This window comes from Equus przewalskii, chromosome 18, assembly GCF_037783145.1.
Source record: "Equus przewalskii isolate Varuska chromosome 18, EquPr2, whole genome shotgun sequence".
In the NCBI taxonomy this organism is placed as follows: domain Eukaryota; kingdom Metazoa; phylum Chordata; class Mammalia; order Perissodactyla; family Equidae; genus Equus; species Equus przewalskii.
In genome coordinates, this window is record NC_091848.1 from 31648749 (window position 1) to 31667072 (window position 18324).

Here is an 18324-nt window from a genome sequence, read left to right on the forward strand (position 1 = left end):
ACTGAGGCTGCAGGAACAGAAGTGGAAGCAGATGTGTCTGCTTTGATGGGCATTCATACCACACCTGGAAGATTCTCATTTAGTTTCACCAACACACTGATAAGCAAAAGGTTCCATTAGCGTGGAAGCAGCTTGGTAATGAAATTATATCCTGGAGAAGATTTAAAGACACCTGGAAGATTTCGAGGGGAGAAGCCTTGGAGGCCAGGAACACCAACTTCAAAACCTGGAAGCTCCCCATCCTCCCAAAAGAGAAGACAGCTTATTATTCCATATTCGTCCTGATTACAGAAGGACAAAAGGGAGATAGAGTTGAGTCCCATAACAGGAAAAATTCCCAAACAGCTGCCACTGAAATACAGAGAATTTTCCTCTGAAAGAGGAAAGCAGAGGCTGGACAACCAGTGGGAGGGGAGGCTGAGGAGTTAAGGAGTCAGGATTTCACGATAAGAGGTCAAAGTGCCACTGTGAGTTGAATTGTGTCCTACAAAAAAGATATGTTCAAAGCCTAACTCCCCCTACCCCCCCACAACCTGTGAATGGGACCTTACATGGAAATAGGGTCTCCATGGGTGTAATCAAGTTAAGGTGAGGTCATACTGAGTTAGGGTGATCCAATGACTTACATCCTCTAAAGAAGAGGGAAATTTGGACACAGATACACACAGAGGGACTGCCATGTTAAGATGGAGAGAGAAAGAGAAGTGATGCAACTGTAAGACAAGGAATGCCAAGGATGGCCAGCCATCACCAGAAGCTAGGAAAAGCATCTTCCTTGGAGCCTTCAAAGGGAACAAGGCCCTGCCAGCTCCTTGATTTCAGACTTTTAGCCTGCAGAAACGTAAGAGAATAAATTTGTTTTAAGCCACCCAATTTGTGATAATGTGTTACTGCAGCCCCAGGAAATCAATCCATGTACCAATGCCCGAACCTGGTGACATTCTACGTCTTGGCAACTGACAGTTGTTTCCAAATGAACATGTTGCTGGGGCACTAACATTATTTATTGAATCAGAAGGGATATTAGGAAACTGGCGTAGTTTCATTTTTGTTTCTTTTTAACTCATTCAGGTACTTATTAAACATTCACTGAGTACTTAATATTTAACAGAAATTCTGCTAAGCCCTAAGACACAAGGATGAAGGAGACAGATTCCCGCCTTCAAAGAGCTCACCATCCATCTTCCACCATAACCTGATGGATGTCTTTACATCAGTGATGGGTGCTGGGACGAAGGTGTTCACAAACACAGAGGTGAGGAAAAGATACGAATGGTCATCCGCGACAGCGGGTATCAGGGGTGACTTTCTGCAAAGTTTCTATCTGCACTAGATCTTGACAAAGTAGGTGTTCTGGTGAAAAAGGTAAGGAAGTGCATTCTAGACATGACAGCCCCGTGTTCAAAGGCTTTGGCCAGACTCCTCCAGATATAGGTAGATGTAGGTACAAGGAGGGACGAGAAATAAAACTCAAGAGCTACACAGAAGTATCTCAACACGTACGTGAACTAGTCCAGGAAAACTCACAGGTGCTCAGACAACCCCAACACCAATGTTTAAGAGTCCTATTCATCTCCTTGCATACCCAGAGGACTGTCACTTTCATCGCTTCATTTTAGAATAACTTGATCTCTATTTTCCTTCCCCTACACTGGTTATACACCCACCTCGCAGTTTCAATGGGGATATCAAAACTTAAATACTCACTGATGGAAAGCTAAACAAAAGACACATCAGATGGCTTCCCCCACCCCCAACAGATTTTTAATCCATTCATTTCTCCTCAGTCTGGCATATGGAGAAGGGAGAGGCAGAAATGAAACTAACAGCTGCTTCGCAACAGTGGTGGAGCATGAGAGGATGTCAGTGTGTCACACTTGACAGCTGTGAGCGTTCTCAGAACATAATTACATAACCTCTTACGTACAGAGCTTTCCCCGCTTCCAGAGCACTCTCACGTGTCACTGGGTTTTATTCTCATAGCAACCGAGGGAGCCGAGCAGTGTCGACAAGGCTAGAAGGAGACCCAGGGGTTAGGTGGACTGCAAGTTAGAGGCTGATGCAAGATGAGACCTCAGTCTCCTGACCCCAGGATGCTGTTGCCTTCAGAGTTTTGTATTTTTCTTTTCAAGTGTGTAAGAGTGCTTCTGGGATTGTCTACTGGGAAAATGGATCGGCAGGAGTAAAAGGAAACTACTCGAATTACAGGGATGAAGATTGCACTGGAAGAGCAAAAGGAGCAAGTCTTGAGTTCCTTCATCTTACAAGTAAGAGACATTTGGTGCATATGATCCAAATAATCCCACCTCTGATCTCTGAATTTGGGGTCTTAAGAAACGAGTTGAGGGTCCAGTAGGAAGTGAAGTTGTGGGATGCATGAAGCTGGGATGGAGCATGAAGCTGGGATGGAGCTCAGGGAGCAGATGCAGTCTACCAGCCCCTGCTGACTCCTCCCCAAGCCCCCACTCCCGCCATTCTTCTATGGCCAATATAGGACTATATCTGCCTCCTTTAAAAAGCAAGGGCCTGGGGGGCTGGCCCCGTGGCCGAGTGGTTAAGTTCGCGCGCTCCGCTGCAGGCGGCCCAGTGTTTCGTTGGTTCGAATCCTGGGTGCGGACATGGCACTGCTCGTCAGACCACGCTGAGGCAGCGTCCCACATGCCACAACCAGAAGGACCCACAACGAAGAATAGACAACTATGTACTGGGGGGCTTTGGGGAGAAAAAGGAAAAAAATAAAAATCTTTAAAAAAAAAAAGCAAGGGCCTGGAAATTGCTGATACTAAGGGTAACAACGAAATCAACTCATCAGAAACTGAGAACAGAGCCGGTGACCCTTGTGCCTCATGGACTTTTCCTTAAATATCATTATATTAAGCTAATTGTTCATCTCCAGGGCTCCGAATTTCTCCCAAGCGCTCAGGTTAAGAAAGCAGCTGTAATACACTATTAAATACAGACTTAAACTACAATGTATGAGTGTAAACAGGAATCACATTCTTCCTGAAAGAACTGAAAACACTACTGGCATTGTCCTTTTACTTCGCAAGGATTAAAAAACAAAAGGAACAGCAATCAGATCTCATCTGGTTATGTCTCTCTGATTAAGAAGGGAATTAATGCAAGGAAATAAATGAAGGTTACATTTAATTAATCTCCTCACCTCATCCTACCCCCTTGCCTAGTACGTGTGTTTTAAGGATTTCGTTTTGCCTGATCTGGAATGTTAAAGACACAGGGCATCTCAGCATGCATGCGCACACACATACACATACACACATACATATACACACACACACACACACATTCACAAGCAATTCTGAACTGTAATTTATTCTTTTCCTGGTGCCCCAGATTTTGAATTAATTCTAAACTAATTTAATTATCCTGCATTCCCATGAAGATAGTGCCTGCTTTTGAGGTATTTGGATGATCCCATGAAACATAAGGATATAAAAAACAATCTGTCCTCACACCAGGTATAAGATCACTTGGAAGGAGAGAAGAAAGTTCCCATCTTTAGAGGAGGCGAGCTCTCTGATTCCCTGAGAATGTGCTGAAATACCCTGCACAACCATGTTGTCTGACCTTCTCTCTCTTCCTGCCTCTCACACCTAGAAATAGACATCAGGCCCTGTGTGAGGAAAGGTTGCAAATTTTCCCTCCTCCAAGAGAGAGAGACCATAAAGGGAATGGAGAAAACCATTTCCGTCCCCCTCATATCCCTCCCTTGAGCGCATACATGCACACCAGATGGTGCGAAACTGCAGGTTGGAGGGAGACAATAAATCCATAAAATATTGAAATAGTATGTTATAAAATGAGTGACTTTCAAACAGGAGTATGTCAGCGGCCCACTAATGAGTGGGAAGAGCTGTGGGGTGAAAGGAGGAAGAAGGAGCTCCGAATCCTTAGTGGAATCCTCAGTCCCTTGCACCCAGACTTCCACACCCCATCCAGGGAGGAGAACGGTAACGAGCCAAGGGATGCTCTATAACTCGATCCAAGCAAACTCACTCTCTGCTCTTGGCTGAGGAAGGAGTCCCAGCAGAGCCGAGTGGCCTGAGGCTGAGGCCAGGCAGCTCCCTAAACACTGACAAGCAGCATTTTGCCAGCCTCTTATTTGCAAAGAGGAAACCTCTTCTTGCCCCCATGGCTCACTGACACAGACCAAAAGGAGAAGGTAACAAAAGGTGGTGAGTGCAGGGATTCTGGCTGGACAGGGTACGGACTTTTATCCTGGTTGTTGTTTGTTTTCACTTTATTTCTGAAAAGGGAGCTCTGAGAAATTAGATCAATCACTGGTTCTTTCGGGGCCTCCAGTGTTTCATCTGAGAACAGAAGAGGTCCTCTCCCCTTGAACCTCAGCGGGCTCTGTGACTACTTCACCAACAGAGAACCATGGATGTGATATATTGCCGGGTTTTCAGTGCCAGACCATAAGAAGCTAGCAGCTTCCACTTCCTGTCTCTTGGAGCATTCTCTCTGGGAGCGTTGCTCTTCCATGTGAGAAGTCTGACTTACAGTGAGGCTGTCATGCTACGAGAAAGGCCAAGCTAGTCACATAGAAAGACTGGAGGTGGGGGAAAGACCGGAAGGAGCAAGAGAGCAAGAGATGTCTGGCCAGCTCTCAGCTGAGGTACAGAAACCATAGAGCAATTGTAAGCTATCCCCTCTGTGCCCTGTCAGAATTCCTGACTCACAGAATCATCAAATATAATCAAATTGTTATTTTAAGGTACTAGATTTTGGGGTAGTTTTTATGCAGCAATCAGTAATGGAAACAGGGGCCTATAAAAGCCCTTCTGGCTCCAACAATTCTGAGCCTGTGACCTTTACGCATCTCGGTGGTCCTCCACTTCTCACCCCATCCTCACTAGGGCAGCCAAATCCAGAAGTTAGTAGGGCTGAGTGCATATGTGTGTTGGACCCTCATTATCTGAGTCTTCTGCATCCATCCTCCTCATAGCCCGGTAACAAGCTTGTCATTTGAGGAACTGCCCTTTTCCCACTCTCAGTCCACATAAAAGGAGGGGACTCAGCTTCCACTGCTCCTGGGCTAACCCCACTCCCTATGTCCATCGGCCGGATCATCCCTGTGATCGCAGTGATCGCTTCAGGGGTGGCTAATGATTTACTGAGGGCCACTGAGACATAACGAGGCTTTTGCCAGGAATGCTGGAGAAGAGGCAGAGCTTCTCCTGCTGGATTTGAAACAGATGAGAGGCAGGTGGAGCAAGAGAGGAGAATTTCTCTGAAAATGGGGTCAACACAATGGCAGACACAGCCAGGAAAAGGAAAGAAACAAGGACCAATGATACCATTGGACTCTTCATCAAGCTAGCCCTCCCCCTGGACTTGTCAATGATGCAGGTCAATAAATTCATATTTTGCTTAAGTAAGTTTGTGTTGAGTTTTCTGACACTTTGCTGCTGATGGAATTCCCAACTGCCAGTTAATGGGAAAGGGGTTCACTGGGCCTTGCTTTCTTCCATTCCTAGCCAGTCATCAGTGGTAAAAAAAAGAAATCATCTTAAGGGAAGGGGGTAGACACACAGGCAAAATTTTTAAAACACATCAGGACTCCATTTTCTGGTCTTTAAAACGAAAAGATTGGACTGAGTTATGTCCAGGGAAGGAAGGATTCTAACATCCCTAGGACTCTGAGTGCAACTCTTCCATGCTATTCACTGCCATACATAATCATGAAGAACTGGAAATAACCCAGCCAATTGGTATTAGTAATGGTTAAGCAAACTCCCATAGACGGCACAGTGGGAAATGATGGAGCCAATGAGATGGTAAGTTCGGGGCCTACGCTACTAACTGAAAATGTGTCCATGAAATAAAACACTAAGTGATTAAGTCAGCCACAGACTAGTTGTTAAAATAAATGTGCTGTATTTAATAATGAAATAAGAAGAGGAAGAATAACATGACAGGATTGGGTGGTGGAGGAGACAGGGAACGAAACAATCCAGAATCTGAAAGCTGCCTCCAGCTGCAGTCTGATGCTCTAACCATCCTGTCTCCCCTCTTAGAATGAGAACAAACCCGAAGCACAATGATCCAGTCACACAGTACGCAGCTGCCCTACCCAGGCTCTAATCACAGTTGGGTTTCCCAGCCGTGCCAGAGGAGTGAAGGCTGCCAATTACCCAGACTAGACGCTTTGCTCTGCAAACCCCACCCCTCAACAGCCCTTGACCTCAGCGTGCACTTGGGGCTATGGCCAGTTCCACAGGCAGGAAGACCAGCTGCACCTGCCTCCATCAGTGAGCCTATTCCAGCCTGCACAGGCCAAAGCAACCAACCTGCCACTAACGTCATGAATAAGAGAAGAGACCACTGCTCTCTGGGCAGCCACCAGCACTGTCAAGAGTCTGCTGAACTGAGCTAAGAAAGGGAAAGGAAGAGCAGGAAACAGGGCGGCTGTAGCATTCATATTATATGAGAGGCACGCAGACCAACTACCAGAGGAAAATAAATTGTACGGCAATAGTATTTAGATGGATGATGCCTGAGTGGAGCAAGGGCCTGAGATTTATCAGAATGGCTCGCTGAAGAAGGCAGCCAATAATCATCATCATGAAATAAACTATACAACCAAATACCGATGATCTTGGTACTTGATCTGAACAGCATAGACACTGCATACCCAGAACTGCATAGACATACAATGATCCCAAAACCACGCAATCAGGTCTGCCCCTCACTCTCAGTGCACAGAGAGGACCTCCCAAACATGAGTCAGGAGACCTGCATCTGAAGCTCGGCTCCATTCCCCAGCTGAGTTGCCCTGGTAAATGATATCCTCTGACTCTCTGCTTCTCATCTGCAAAATGGGTAAATAAACTACAACATTTAAAGCAAAATGAGTGCCTTGGATTAGCTGGGAATTTCAGTCATGCTACCCCTGTACTTAAAAACACAAAACCCATGTTGAAACAGGCAGGTCCAAAGATTGCTTCTTGTCACATGCCTTGTTAAGGCCAAGAGACATGACTTCCAAACTCAGAATGGTCTCCCATGGCTGTTGTAATTCTGTACCATTCTCCTGCCAATCAGTGTGGCCTGACCACTCACCTGCATCCTCAGAGCAAATATTCAACGCAACCTCTCAACCAGACAGTATTCGGTTATCGTCAGGAACATCTCTTATTCGTAAGATGGGGATAAAGCCCTTCGCTCTGCCAAGTTCAAAGTTTATTATGGGGCCATCAATGGAGATTATGCAAGTGAAAATTTCCTGTTATAAAGCTTTAATTCACATGAAAGGTGAGCATGTTCACGAAGGCAGGGCTGAGTCAGTCACTTCTATGTACAATCCACTTTCCACCCACCCCATCCCTGATGATAATTCCCAGCATGAAAAGTGACAAATATTTGTAGATTGAAGTGATCCAGGTTCTTTGGAAAAAGACTACTAACTTGTTAAGAATTATGGTTATCTAGGAGTTGATGTGACCTACTAAACACGGATTACTAATGTCAAAAACAACTTGACTAGTGTAAAGCACACTTTTCATTTTTCTCAAATCTTTCCTGAGCCTGCACTGCTCGCCAGGCACTGAGAAGGATGCGAGGGATACCAGAGTAGACAAGAACCACCCAGAATTTGTCTTCATGGGGAGTATCTCCTGTGGAGAAGGACCGACATTTTGTAAGTACTAACAGTACAGGTACAAATGTAGGAGTATAACAGAAAAACCTGGGCTCGTCTATGGGGTCAGGAAAAAACCTGAAGCATAAGGAGAGGCAGAGGGCGGAGAGAGCATGTCCCAAGGTCTCAAATCAAGAGTGGGTGAGTCAGGCTAAAGGATCTTGAAAGAACCCAGAGTAGGGAGAGCAAAGAGACAGAAGATGAGGCTGGGGAGGTGGGCAGAGGCCAGGCGGTCCTCACAGACAGGTTAACAGGGCTGATTTTCAATTTAATGATAATGGGAACTGTGGAAGATTTTAAGAAGAGGAGTGGAATGATGGGGACAAAACTTTGTGGGGAGAGCATTACTTAGACTCTATTGGATGCTTCAAAAGGCATTTCAGTAACTAGAAACACCTTTGGGTACTAAAGAGAGATGCTATAAGGTGCTGCGATATAAAGAAAAACAATCATTGTGATAGACTAAGGTAGAGCTGACCTAATCTTGTGACATATCCTAGATCATTTTTTTCAATAATCTCAATCCAAGTCTGTTTCTCATAATACTGAGAAATAATTCCTGCCCAGGTTTCTGGCTGTTTAGATTTGGACAAAGGAAAGTTTACTCATTTATTACTCAAACCCCCACCTATTTCCAAAAAAGATCAGAGGCAGTTTACAATAAAAAGGTCAAGAGACACCAAAAACCCAAAATGTCTCTCAAGTTAAAGGAAGTTCGCTGTTGGCCTTTTGCACTGCTCCTGGAGGCCTCAGACCAAAGGGGGAAGAGCTCGGAGTTTAGGGCCAAACATTTCAAAACAGAGAAAAGAATCCTAAGTACAGGGATGGCTGAAATTAAGGTACAGTTTCCAGGCTGTCTCTAGAGTCACCTCTGGACAAGCCCCTCTCCCTCCATCAGAAGAGCAAAATGGAACAAAACAACGGAAAAATCAATAACTTGACAGCAGTCAAGACCCCTGCACACTATGTCTTTGAATACTAAAGCCACAGCCAAGGTGTCATTCATTCAAAGAGACACACACACACACACAGCACTGAAGATGCCATTGGATTCTGACCTCTATTCCCTCTTCCCCTGTGAGGCTCAGCACAAGGGATTCATTAGCTCCCCAAGCCCCACAGATCCCCAAATTGGCAATGCTCAGCAGAGCACCAAATATGAAATTCATAAGTTTATTAGACACACACACCAGGTAAGCGCCCACCTTGTCCTATACACCCACCAGTGGGGGAAGAGTTTGTGTGCTTCGCTCCCTACTCTCTCCAAAATGAGACCCTTACCCCTGGTCCCATCGGCCTCCCCCTACCGTGGCAATGGAAAGGCCACTGTACACACAGTTACTATGGATCTGATTACATTAGCGTTGAGTAATGGTTTTCAGTAGTCACGTGTGCAGCTTCAGACATTACAGGGAGAATTCTGGTATGACCGTACTTGATAACTGGAAGAGCCCCTGGACACTTCCCGACTTCATCATGTCACAGCACACAAAAGAGAGTGGTAATATTGGTATGATACAGGGGTGAAGGGGAAGAGGGCCAGAAGTAACCAGTCTCAGGAGGCCTCCCTGCCCATTCCCCCTCTCCATCTATAACCCATTCATTGCCCCAAACTGAAAAGCTCTGCCTGAAGCAACAACTAAGTTCAACTTCTCTTCCTCCCACCACCGCCATTCAGCCAATTCCACAGCTGGAGAAGCCAAGTAGCCTCTCTGTGCCCCTCCGCCGTCATCCCTCTTCCACCCGCCTCTGTGCTGCTGTGCTGGTCTGCCAGCTTCACTCTCTGGAGGCAGACGATGCCCCTAGTACATTACCCCCTTCTCTTCAGCACTGAGCACAACGCCTGCCTAACACACTGAAGACGCTTTTAAAATGTTTACTTTTAAAATGTCTCCTCCTCTGGCCCCTTTAGAAGAACACATGCTTTACAGTCACTGGCATGGAGAACTGCATCATCTTGGTGGTTTCCTTACACCCTGACCACCACACCTTTGTAAATTGTCGCTACACGAAACCCTCCTCCATTTACCCTAATTTGGGCGTGCCACCTGCTTCCTCCTGAGATCCTGACTGATCGAATGTTTAACAACAAGAAAGTAGTTATGTTACATCTCCAACATGAAAACAACATGCTACACCATGTTTATTGACCCAGTTGCAACTTTTTTCTATTGGGCTCTATCTGTTAACTGTTTGCTATGTTCCCCACCCAACCACTCCCTTACTCTCCAAATGTCAGCTTCAGGAGGACTGACCTATTATATCCTCTAACCCCCTGCAGAGCACCTAGCATCCAGAAGACACTCAGATGTTTGCAAATGGATGAACGCACGAATGAATGAAGGAAGGAGTGAACAAACACAGGCAAAATATGTGATGAAAGAAAAACTAGAAAAGGGAATGCAAATTAGGGCTACCATATGGATGTGGAGAGAAAGGGAGTAAAAAAATATAAAGCTTGAATTTTGTTGTTGTTATTATGGAAAGAGTGTGGGTGGATTTTTAATTTTTAATTTTTCGTTAAATTTGTGGTGTTTATACAGCAATAATATTTTTACAGGAAAATATTTTTGTGTCACTGAAATCTGGAATGAAAATGGAAATGTAACAAATAAGCATTTATATATTTTATGGGTACATAAATGGAATACTAAAACAAACTTTTTCAAGAGACAACCAAATGATTAAACATTAAAGTTGACTTTCCCTCTGTACATAGCTATTAAAGAGTAATTAAGACTTTCCACTGTGTTAAGCAACCACTTGCCTAACAAAGTTGCCATAATCATGTTCAGACAGGGCAGATGGAATCAAATGAGATGCAAATGGGGCAGAGTCCCAAGGCGGATTTATGGCCCACATTTTTACTGTCAGCGGTTCTTCCCAAGCAAAGGACGACACGGCTACATTAAATTTATTTCTACATGTTTTTCAGAGGCTACTAAACCAACAACAGGAGCAGACACACTCTTAGACAGATACTAGGAACTTAGATTCTCAACCCAGATCAAGGAGCTGTGTGACTCTCAGCAAGCTGTTCCACCTCTCTGGACTCTACTTTCTTCCTCCTTGTAAAATTAGAGATTCTTTGCCAAACTCCAGTTATGCTCATCACCTTTAGTGTTAGGACACCTGAGGGCAAAGGCGGAAGGTCAATATCATTTCTTGGATGTTCCCCAGGCACTGCCAACACAACAGGACCAATGCCAAGCTCTCCACCTCACCCTGAGACTTGCTTCCCTTTGCTCTCCATACTCCCCTTCTGTGAACAGCTCCACCACGGGTTCTTGGGCCCAAGACAGCAACCTGGCCTGTCACCTTGGATTTCTGCCTCTCCTTTACCACCCACACCAAAAACACTGAATGGATCAATCTGACCTTCTAATTATCCCTTGAACCTGTCCAGTTTTCTCCATAATTGCTGCTCCTACCACAGTCCAGGCTCCTATCATCTCTCCCCCGGACTATTGCAACACACTCCTAATCGGTCTGCCTTTAGTTAGTCTATTCAGATGTTCTCAACATTGTTCCACAGAGGTCTTCCTAAAGCGCATTTCACTCCCCTGCTTAAAATCTTCCAATAGTGATTGTTCTATATCTTGAGGATAATGCCCTATATTTTAAGGTCGGTGCACAGGCTCTTCATTACCTAGCTTACGTTTACTCTTCAACCTCACTTCTTGCCACTTTCTCCACTCACTCCATTGTGAGTCACACTGAGCTACTTATAGCTCTCCCAAGGGCTGTTTCCTTTGGGCTCTCAGTCTTTGAACATAATATGCCCTCTGATTAGAATGCTCTTCCTTTTCCTCTCTTTCCTCCTTCTTGGTTGGGCCACTTCCTTAGGGCTCCAAAACTGGCTTAGGAGCTCTTCCTATGTGCTCTCATAGGACCTGATATTTACTACTCAGAATTGTAATAGTCTGTTTTCTGAGTGAAACTTGAGGGCAGAAGCTTGCTCATCATTTATTTTCAAGATCTAGAACAATGTCTACCCACAATAATTAACATACGTTTATGGATAAATGCATGAAAGAGAAAGAGGGAGAGAGAAGAAGAGGGGGAGGGATGAAAAGCCACCAATTCTTAAGCAAGCCCAAGACCTTGTACTATACAGGATGCCAGCCAGGAGCCCCAAGGATTCCATGAAGGCCTTGGCTGCACACTTACATTTGCTTAGTTTTCTAACTTAGGAGATGGAATGAATTCCCAGAGATTACCATATCTGTCATTTTGTATTCAAAGCTGGATTACCCTCGAATCATTCCAGCTGATTCCAAGATAGCCTTTAAAGGAACATCCGTAACCATCTAGGTCATAATTCAAAAACAAACCCTGAAGGTATGAAGTAACAAAATCTGACAATCATTCTGAGTGTTCAGAACCATTTCAAACTAGTCAGCCTCCACCAAACAGGTCACGCATGTATTTTTACAATATCTGAGACTTTCTTCATGCCATTCCCACCTCTCTACCCTGAGGCCTGCCCATCTCAAATATCTAACCCATGAAAGCATCTCTGGCCATCCGTGTCAGTGACAGTAAAGGTACGGTTCTCTCCCCGTCCTCCCAAAAGGCTTCACACGGAGCACTTCCCATGGTCTACACTGCTCATCCGTAATTACTCAGATCTACATTGGTTATCTGTAGTCACATATTGTACATATATATTGTACAACATTTATCTATAGTTACTCAAATGGTTGCTTAAGGAATTTAGTTCAAACTCCTATTCTAAGCATCTTTATTAACAAGAGTAAGTAACAACTGTGTGGCATCAAGCTATCAGACTGGGGGCTGAGGGTTTGGTAAACTCACATGCAAGTATTCCAGTTTGATGCGTACGTTTTGTATGTCTTTCTCTCCAGAAGTTTCCATGTCTACATTCTGATGGGCATTTTTCCTGTCAAAACTTGGAAGGGCCAAAGAGACCATTGTTGGAATTGGGAATTCCCAAATAAAACATAACCTCCCTTTCGCACAAACCTACTGCTGAAAAAGAAAAACACCACTGAGAGGCAGCATGATGGTGGGGAGAAAAAAAGGTAGGATGGACCAACCAAACGTTCATCTTCAAACAACCCCTCCCCTTTTCACCTCCCAACACCCAACATAAAGAGAGTGAGCTACAAGACTTCTAAAGGCTTTCTGACTCCATCATGTATTGTCTACTCATGAGCTCTCTTCCCCCAGGAAAATTCAGGACAGGACTAAGTCATTAAAAAGGTGGACACAGATGAGTGCCTTTACAGACCTTTCTCCCCCTACAGAGAAAATTGGACAAGAAATAAAAAGCTTAACAACTTCTTTGATATCAGCTCTTCGCCTATCACCTTCTATAGAATAAAGACTTATTCAGCAGCATCTTCTGGTCTAGTTTGCCCTTTTATGAAAAACTAACTTTTTATAACTTTAAAAAACATCCATTAAGCAAGTGAGGCTTTTGAACGTCTGCATTTATATGAACTACGTCTTTCAGACCTTACTGCAAATCCCAATTCCACTGTTTGGTCCTAGCTAGCTAACACGCATGCTGATGACGTGGTGGGCACTGAAGAGCAGAGTCACTTGTCAGCAAAGTTCTAAAGGAGCAGCACTCTCCCCCCTAAAAAGACAGAAAGAGGGGCTAAAGAAGCAATGGCCAAACCTTCTGCAGGTTTTCCTCATCTCCCTAAAATTCACACAGATTCTAAAACGCACACAGCAGTTGCTGGCTGAGGCTGCAGGTTAAAGGCACCAAAATAAACTGAGTCTTGGGGATTAGAGAGGGAGGATCAAGAATGTCTGTCTCTGCCCCCAATGGTACTTAATAAAGAGAAAGGAGAGGTTCTCTTCACAGAGCACATGTGGCTCTCTTCAAGTCACTGTGACCAACACAAGAGCTGGTAGCACAAACAGCCTTGAAACGAAGGTCTCTAAGGGGACCTTGAGAAGATGGAGGGGCAGTGTCCAAGGGCGCTCCCAGCATTAACCAAGACAACAAAGCATTTGAGCAAATACAGTGAGCTGAACAAATCGAGGCAATTAGGCCTCGAAAAAGCATTCCCTGCTTCCTTCACCTTCCATCTCCAAAGCCCTTTCTAGCTGATTAGTGAGATTACAATTTCTGCTGGAAATTAAGGAGTAATTGGAGAGGTTATGCAAATAGGGACCCTCAAGAAACCGTGCATCTTTGGGCAGGCTGGAGGTAGGGAGGGCCAAAGAAGGGATGGTATCCGTTGGAGGCAAAAAAAAAAAAAATCCTTCTTAATCAACTCTTAGGCAGGAGCTTTCAAGTGTTCTAGAGAAATTTCTCCCAGAGCAGATAAATTTGTAACTGATTGATGTCATAAACAATTAAAATGGATCTTTATTGTAGAGAATATCCATAGCAAGAAAGCCTCTTAAGCTTTCCCTTAAAACCACAGAGCAGTCAGCTGCAGCACCAGCCCAAGGTCAAATTCTCCAAACACCAAACCTCTGAGGCAGGTAGAGAAGAAGGGTGTGCGCTCAGTCTGAGAAGAGGCCTGGATCAGGACATCCTGAGCTCCCTAGGATCCCACTGGCTCCCAGGAGGACCTCTGCAGACTGCGAGAGGAGTTCCGGCTGCACCAACAGCGCCTGAATCACTTCACAAACCACAGAACCCACTGTTGCAGATTGGGTTCTGCAGTAGCAGCAGCTGAGATGGAGTTTGGCGTTCAAGATGCTTATCAGAGATCAGTCCTTGTAAAGTGAGGAGGAGGAAGCAGATTGGGCAGAGAAAGAGGCGGAACGCCAAAGCAACCAGACAGAGCCTCAGCCCATCAGGGAGGCGTTCTGGTGTCCGGGGAGCCTTCATACTCCATATGGCCAGATGTCACCAGATGCAGGTGGCCCAGGAAGGGCATGGCCTAGGACGAGCAGCAATCTGGGCAGGCACAGCCAAGTGGCATCCTCACAGAGCTGATGGCCAGCACAAGACTGTCCGCAGGCCACCCTCCCTCCAACTCCAGCTCTTCCCTCAAAGGGAACCTGAGTGGGGCATATCTGTTGCTCGCACATCCATCTCTTCCATAGACATAGCCTGTTTTTATATTTATGATTAAGTTTAAGAATATTAAAAGTTTAAGTTATATTACTAGAGATACATTAATATGAGTAAAATACAAAACAACAGGAAAACACTTCCATTTGTACTTAAAATAAATTGACTATCATTTTTCAGATTAAAAAAATCAATTGCAAGAAAATGTCGCTCTTCCCATTTACTGAAAATTAGAGAGAGAGATACATCTGTATCTGTATATACATATAGATATAGACATATACATTTATCTAGAGGATTGTCTAGAAGGAGGTTTCCACAAAGGTTTAGTAAAATTATCTCTGGAGGCCATGATTTCAGAGGATTTTTGCTTTCTTCTTAATATCTTTCAGTATTGAATTTTCTGTAACATGCGTGTATGTCTGTAAATAGTTACAAAGATGCAAACTCCAAACAAAGGCATCCTGTCCCGGACAACTTCTACATCCCACCCACGAATCCAGTTGAGGAGCACCATCACAGACGAAGGACCCAAAACCAGACAAGAGTCTCAGATCCAGTAACGACTCATCAGGAGAACAAAGGTTAATCTCTGGCCACTGTGTCCCTCAGTTTCCCCACAGGTTAGCTGGGGGAGGAGGAAGCTAGAAGATTATGGCTCTCTGCAGCTCATTGTTCTAAGACAAATGTCAGCCACTCCCCACTCCCACTATTTTTTGAAATGAGAAAATTTAACAACCAACCAAAATACCCTAAATAAATGTATATATTTGCTGTAAGAAAATTGTACTGACAGCCATGAAGTCTGAGCTATCAGTTACCAAAACCCTTCTGGGGAAAAGGAGCCTCTCTAACGGGTCTTTGTTGCTACAGAAGTTGCTGAAATTTATATCACAAACTGGTCTAACCAGAAATAAGTCCATCGGTCCCTGTGGAGGCAAACAGAGGGAGGCCTTGTGGAAAGCTGGCAGGACAGGCCATGTCAGGGACCTCCAGGTCAGAGGGTAAAATCTTGATCCTGTAGAATTTTGTAACTGGAAAGGTATAAATGCCATGTGAACAAAAAGAGGTGGCCCCATTGTTTGTCTGTTCTTGTCCCCAAAAGCCCTGGACTCTGGTTCTCATTCTTTGTGATATTTGCATTTTATCTTAGGCTTATCAGCACGGAGACCCAAAAAAACTGTGAGCTGAAAAAGATGATTCCCACTGCTTCTCCCACAATAAAATTGATACTTCTCGAGGAGAAGAACTCCCTGCCTCCCTTTTAGGATGTTAATGGGGCAGCCTCTGAGCAGCCTGAGAGCAAGGACCATCTGCCTAGAGTTACAATCTTTACTGCCCACCCTACTACTTGGCTCAAAACCGACATTCAATAATTATTAAACAAAACGAACAAACGAATGCAGGCATACACTCCTTGGCTACGTGCAATGACACTAAGGATATTAGAAAACATTATGCAATGCTCAGAAATAAGGCAAAAGGAAGGTAGTACGTACTTCACTGCCATACTGGAATCTTATCTAACAGGCTCGCTCAAGGATTATTTGATTCTCTACAAGATGTACCTGTGTTTGATTTGCTAATTACCATTGATTTGGGCTCAGACTTTGTGAAGTTACACGTTAACCTGCAGATTTTTATCCATTCTAGATGACTATGATTTCTGATTGGTAGAAATGAGAGCCCCAAATGTTACCGCTTTATTGCCCTGTAGGACATTAACCAGTTTCGTATCTAACCTAGCAATCTTATTTCAATATTTTTCAGTGCCTATAATTACACAGTTCCTCAAATGTTCTTTGAATCAGCTTTATCTTCCTAAGGTTCCCTCACTTATGAGTTAAATACTATTTGACATGTTCATTTTATAGCTGTATGAGAGTCACGTCTAAAACTTCAAACAAAATTACACATTGGTAAGAGAAATGCAAGAAAAAAGATAAAGTTTCTAGCCTAGGAGGGGAGTAAAGCATGTACATAAACATTTACATTTTAGGTTAGAAAGGGTAGTATGGGAGACGATATAAAGAGACGGCGAAGTGCAGGGAATTAAAGACATGGCTTCCAGCTTAGTTCACAGCTACATTTAGTATTTCTGGCCAAGGATACAAATCCTTAACCATTCCCTAAAAGCAGCGGGGGAAGGAAGTAATCCATTAGAAGTACCTAGAAACACTACACAGTAGCTGTGTCTCTGCTACAGTTTGGTGGGAAGGGTCAGTAGACCGAAATTTCAGTTCCAGGGCTGCTCTTGTAATTCTTGGCGAGTCACTTCTCCCTGAATGCCCGTTCCCACCTACCAAGTTAGACAATTATCAAATAGTTCCCTGACTGGAAAGAGTTCATTCACCTCTGTCCCAGCTATCTTCATTCTCCTTAGAGGCATCACACCGTGGGAGACAGAGAGAGGAGAGTCTTTCATTTGCTTAAAAAAAAAAGATCAGTTCTATTAAGGGTGGTGGTTCTGCTGCCTGAAGGCAAGAATCAAATCTGGATGAAATCTCACTATCCTCTTGGGCTTGGTCTGTCTGTATGGTTGTCTCCGGGCATCTGAGACTCTGTGTCACAACAAAGGAGCTGGACATGAGTCAAAACCACTGAGATTCACAAGGACACAGGTTCACACACATAAAAAACCAGGTCGAAATCCCTGCCTGGGGATAGATCAGATCCATCAGATGAGACATTCCCTGTCCTTTCCAAGTTAGGGTCCAGTGTCTACGCAGTGATGTTAACACGGAATTGTACAGCATTTCCTCAGGGGCTATTGTTTCTATCCTAAAGCAAGAATTCCTTAAGTTCCCCACCATTCAAACATAGTAAATCATCGTGTGATTTTGCACCAACCCGGTTCCCCTTTTAACCACCTGCAATTGAAAATTAGAGTGAACTCCAGCAGTGCTAGGGGGTTGAGGTAAATAGAGGTACATGGGTTTGTTTGAAAACCAGCAACTGTTCCGTCCTGATCAAAGTCAAACAGAAATTCTGAGAATCTCTTTCCCTCAGCATGTGTGTGTCTTCCCAAGACAGCATCCACCAGAGCCCCCTACACAGAAGAGGAGCTCGATAAATATCCGATGAATACCTGAATGGGAGGACAAATCCATAAATCACTCAGAGAGAGAAAAGGACAGAGCATCATTGCTCCTCACTCTCAAGAGGTAAAACCTGATAGAGAAAGATTTAGTGTCATCCAGAGCCAGGAGCAATTCTTCTGCTACATCTGGCACGATTCGGACCCTTAAAAGATAATTATATACGTTTCTGGAAGATTAGAGATATTTGAGAGTTGAGATAAGAGCAATAAATATGATTAAGGGGACAAAAATCGGTTCTGTGAGGGAAATAAAATCACAGTAGCAAGGGTTACTGACATTAGACTAGAGGCACACCTTCCGGCTGTCTTCAGGTACCGGATGTGGCTACAGCTGTAAGCTCAATTGAGTTACTAACAATAAAACATCGGCAACTAAGGGATCTTGACGCTAGACAACCTGCAGAAATAGCACGTTATTTAAACTCTTGGCAAGACATATTCTATCATTTTTTTCAGTGTAGCTTAACTAATAATGTTTCTGCTCCCAACCCCCAGCACACATATTTTGGTTTAAAAGCCCAAATCTTTTCCATTGTCAGAAAGAACATCCACAGT

At 44.2% G+C, this 18324-nt stretch overlaps 1 protein-coding gene and 1 long non-coding RNA gene across 3 annotated transcripts in view; one reads left to right on the plus strand and one right to left on the minus strand.

The window, feature by feature from the left end:
* MB21D2 (Mab-21 domain containing 2) overlaps positions 1-18324 on the minus strand; it is a 108742-nt gene that overhangs the window by 60543 nt on the left and 29875 nt on the right. The window lies entirely within an intron of this gene.
* LOC139077018 (uncharacterized) lies at positions 1980-7501 on the plus strand. The gene is made up of 2 exons (XR_011529144.1): positions 1980-2267; positions 6042-7501. It is a non-coding gene; the product is annotated as an uncharacterized lncRNA (long non-coding RNA).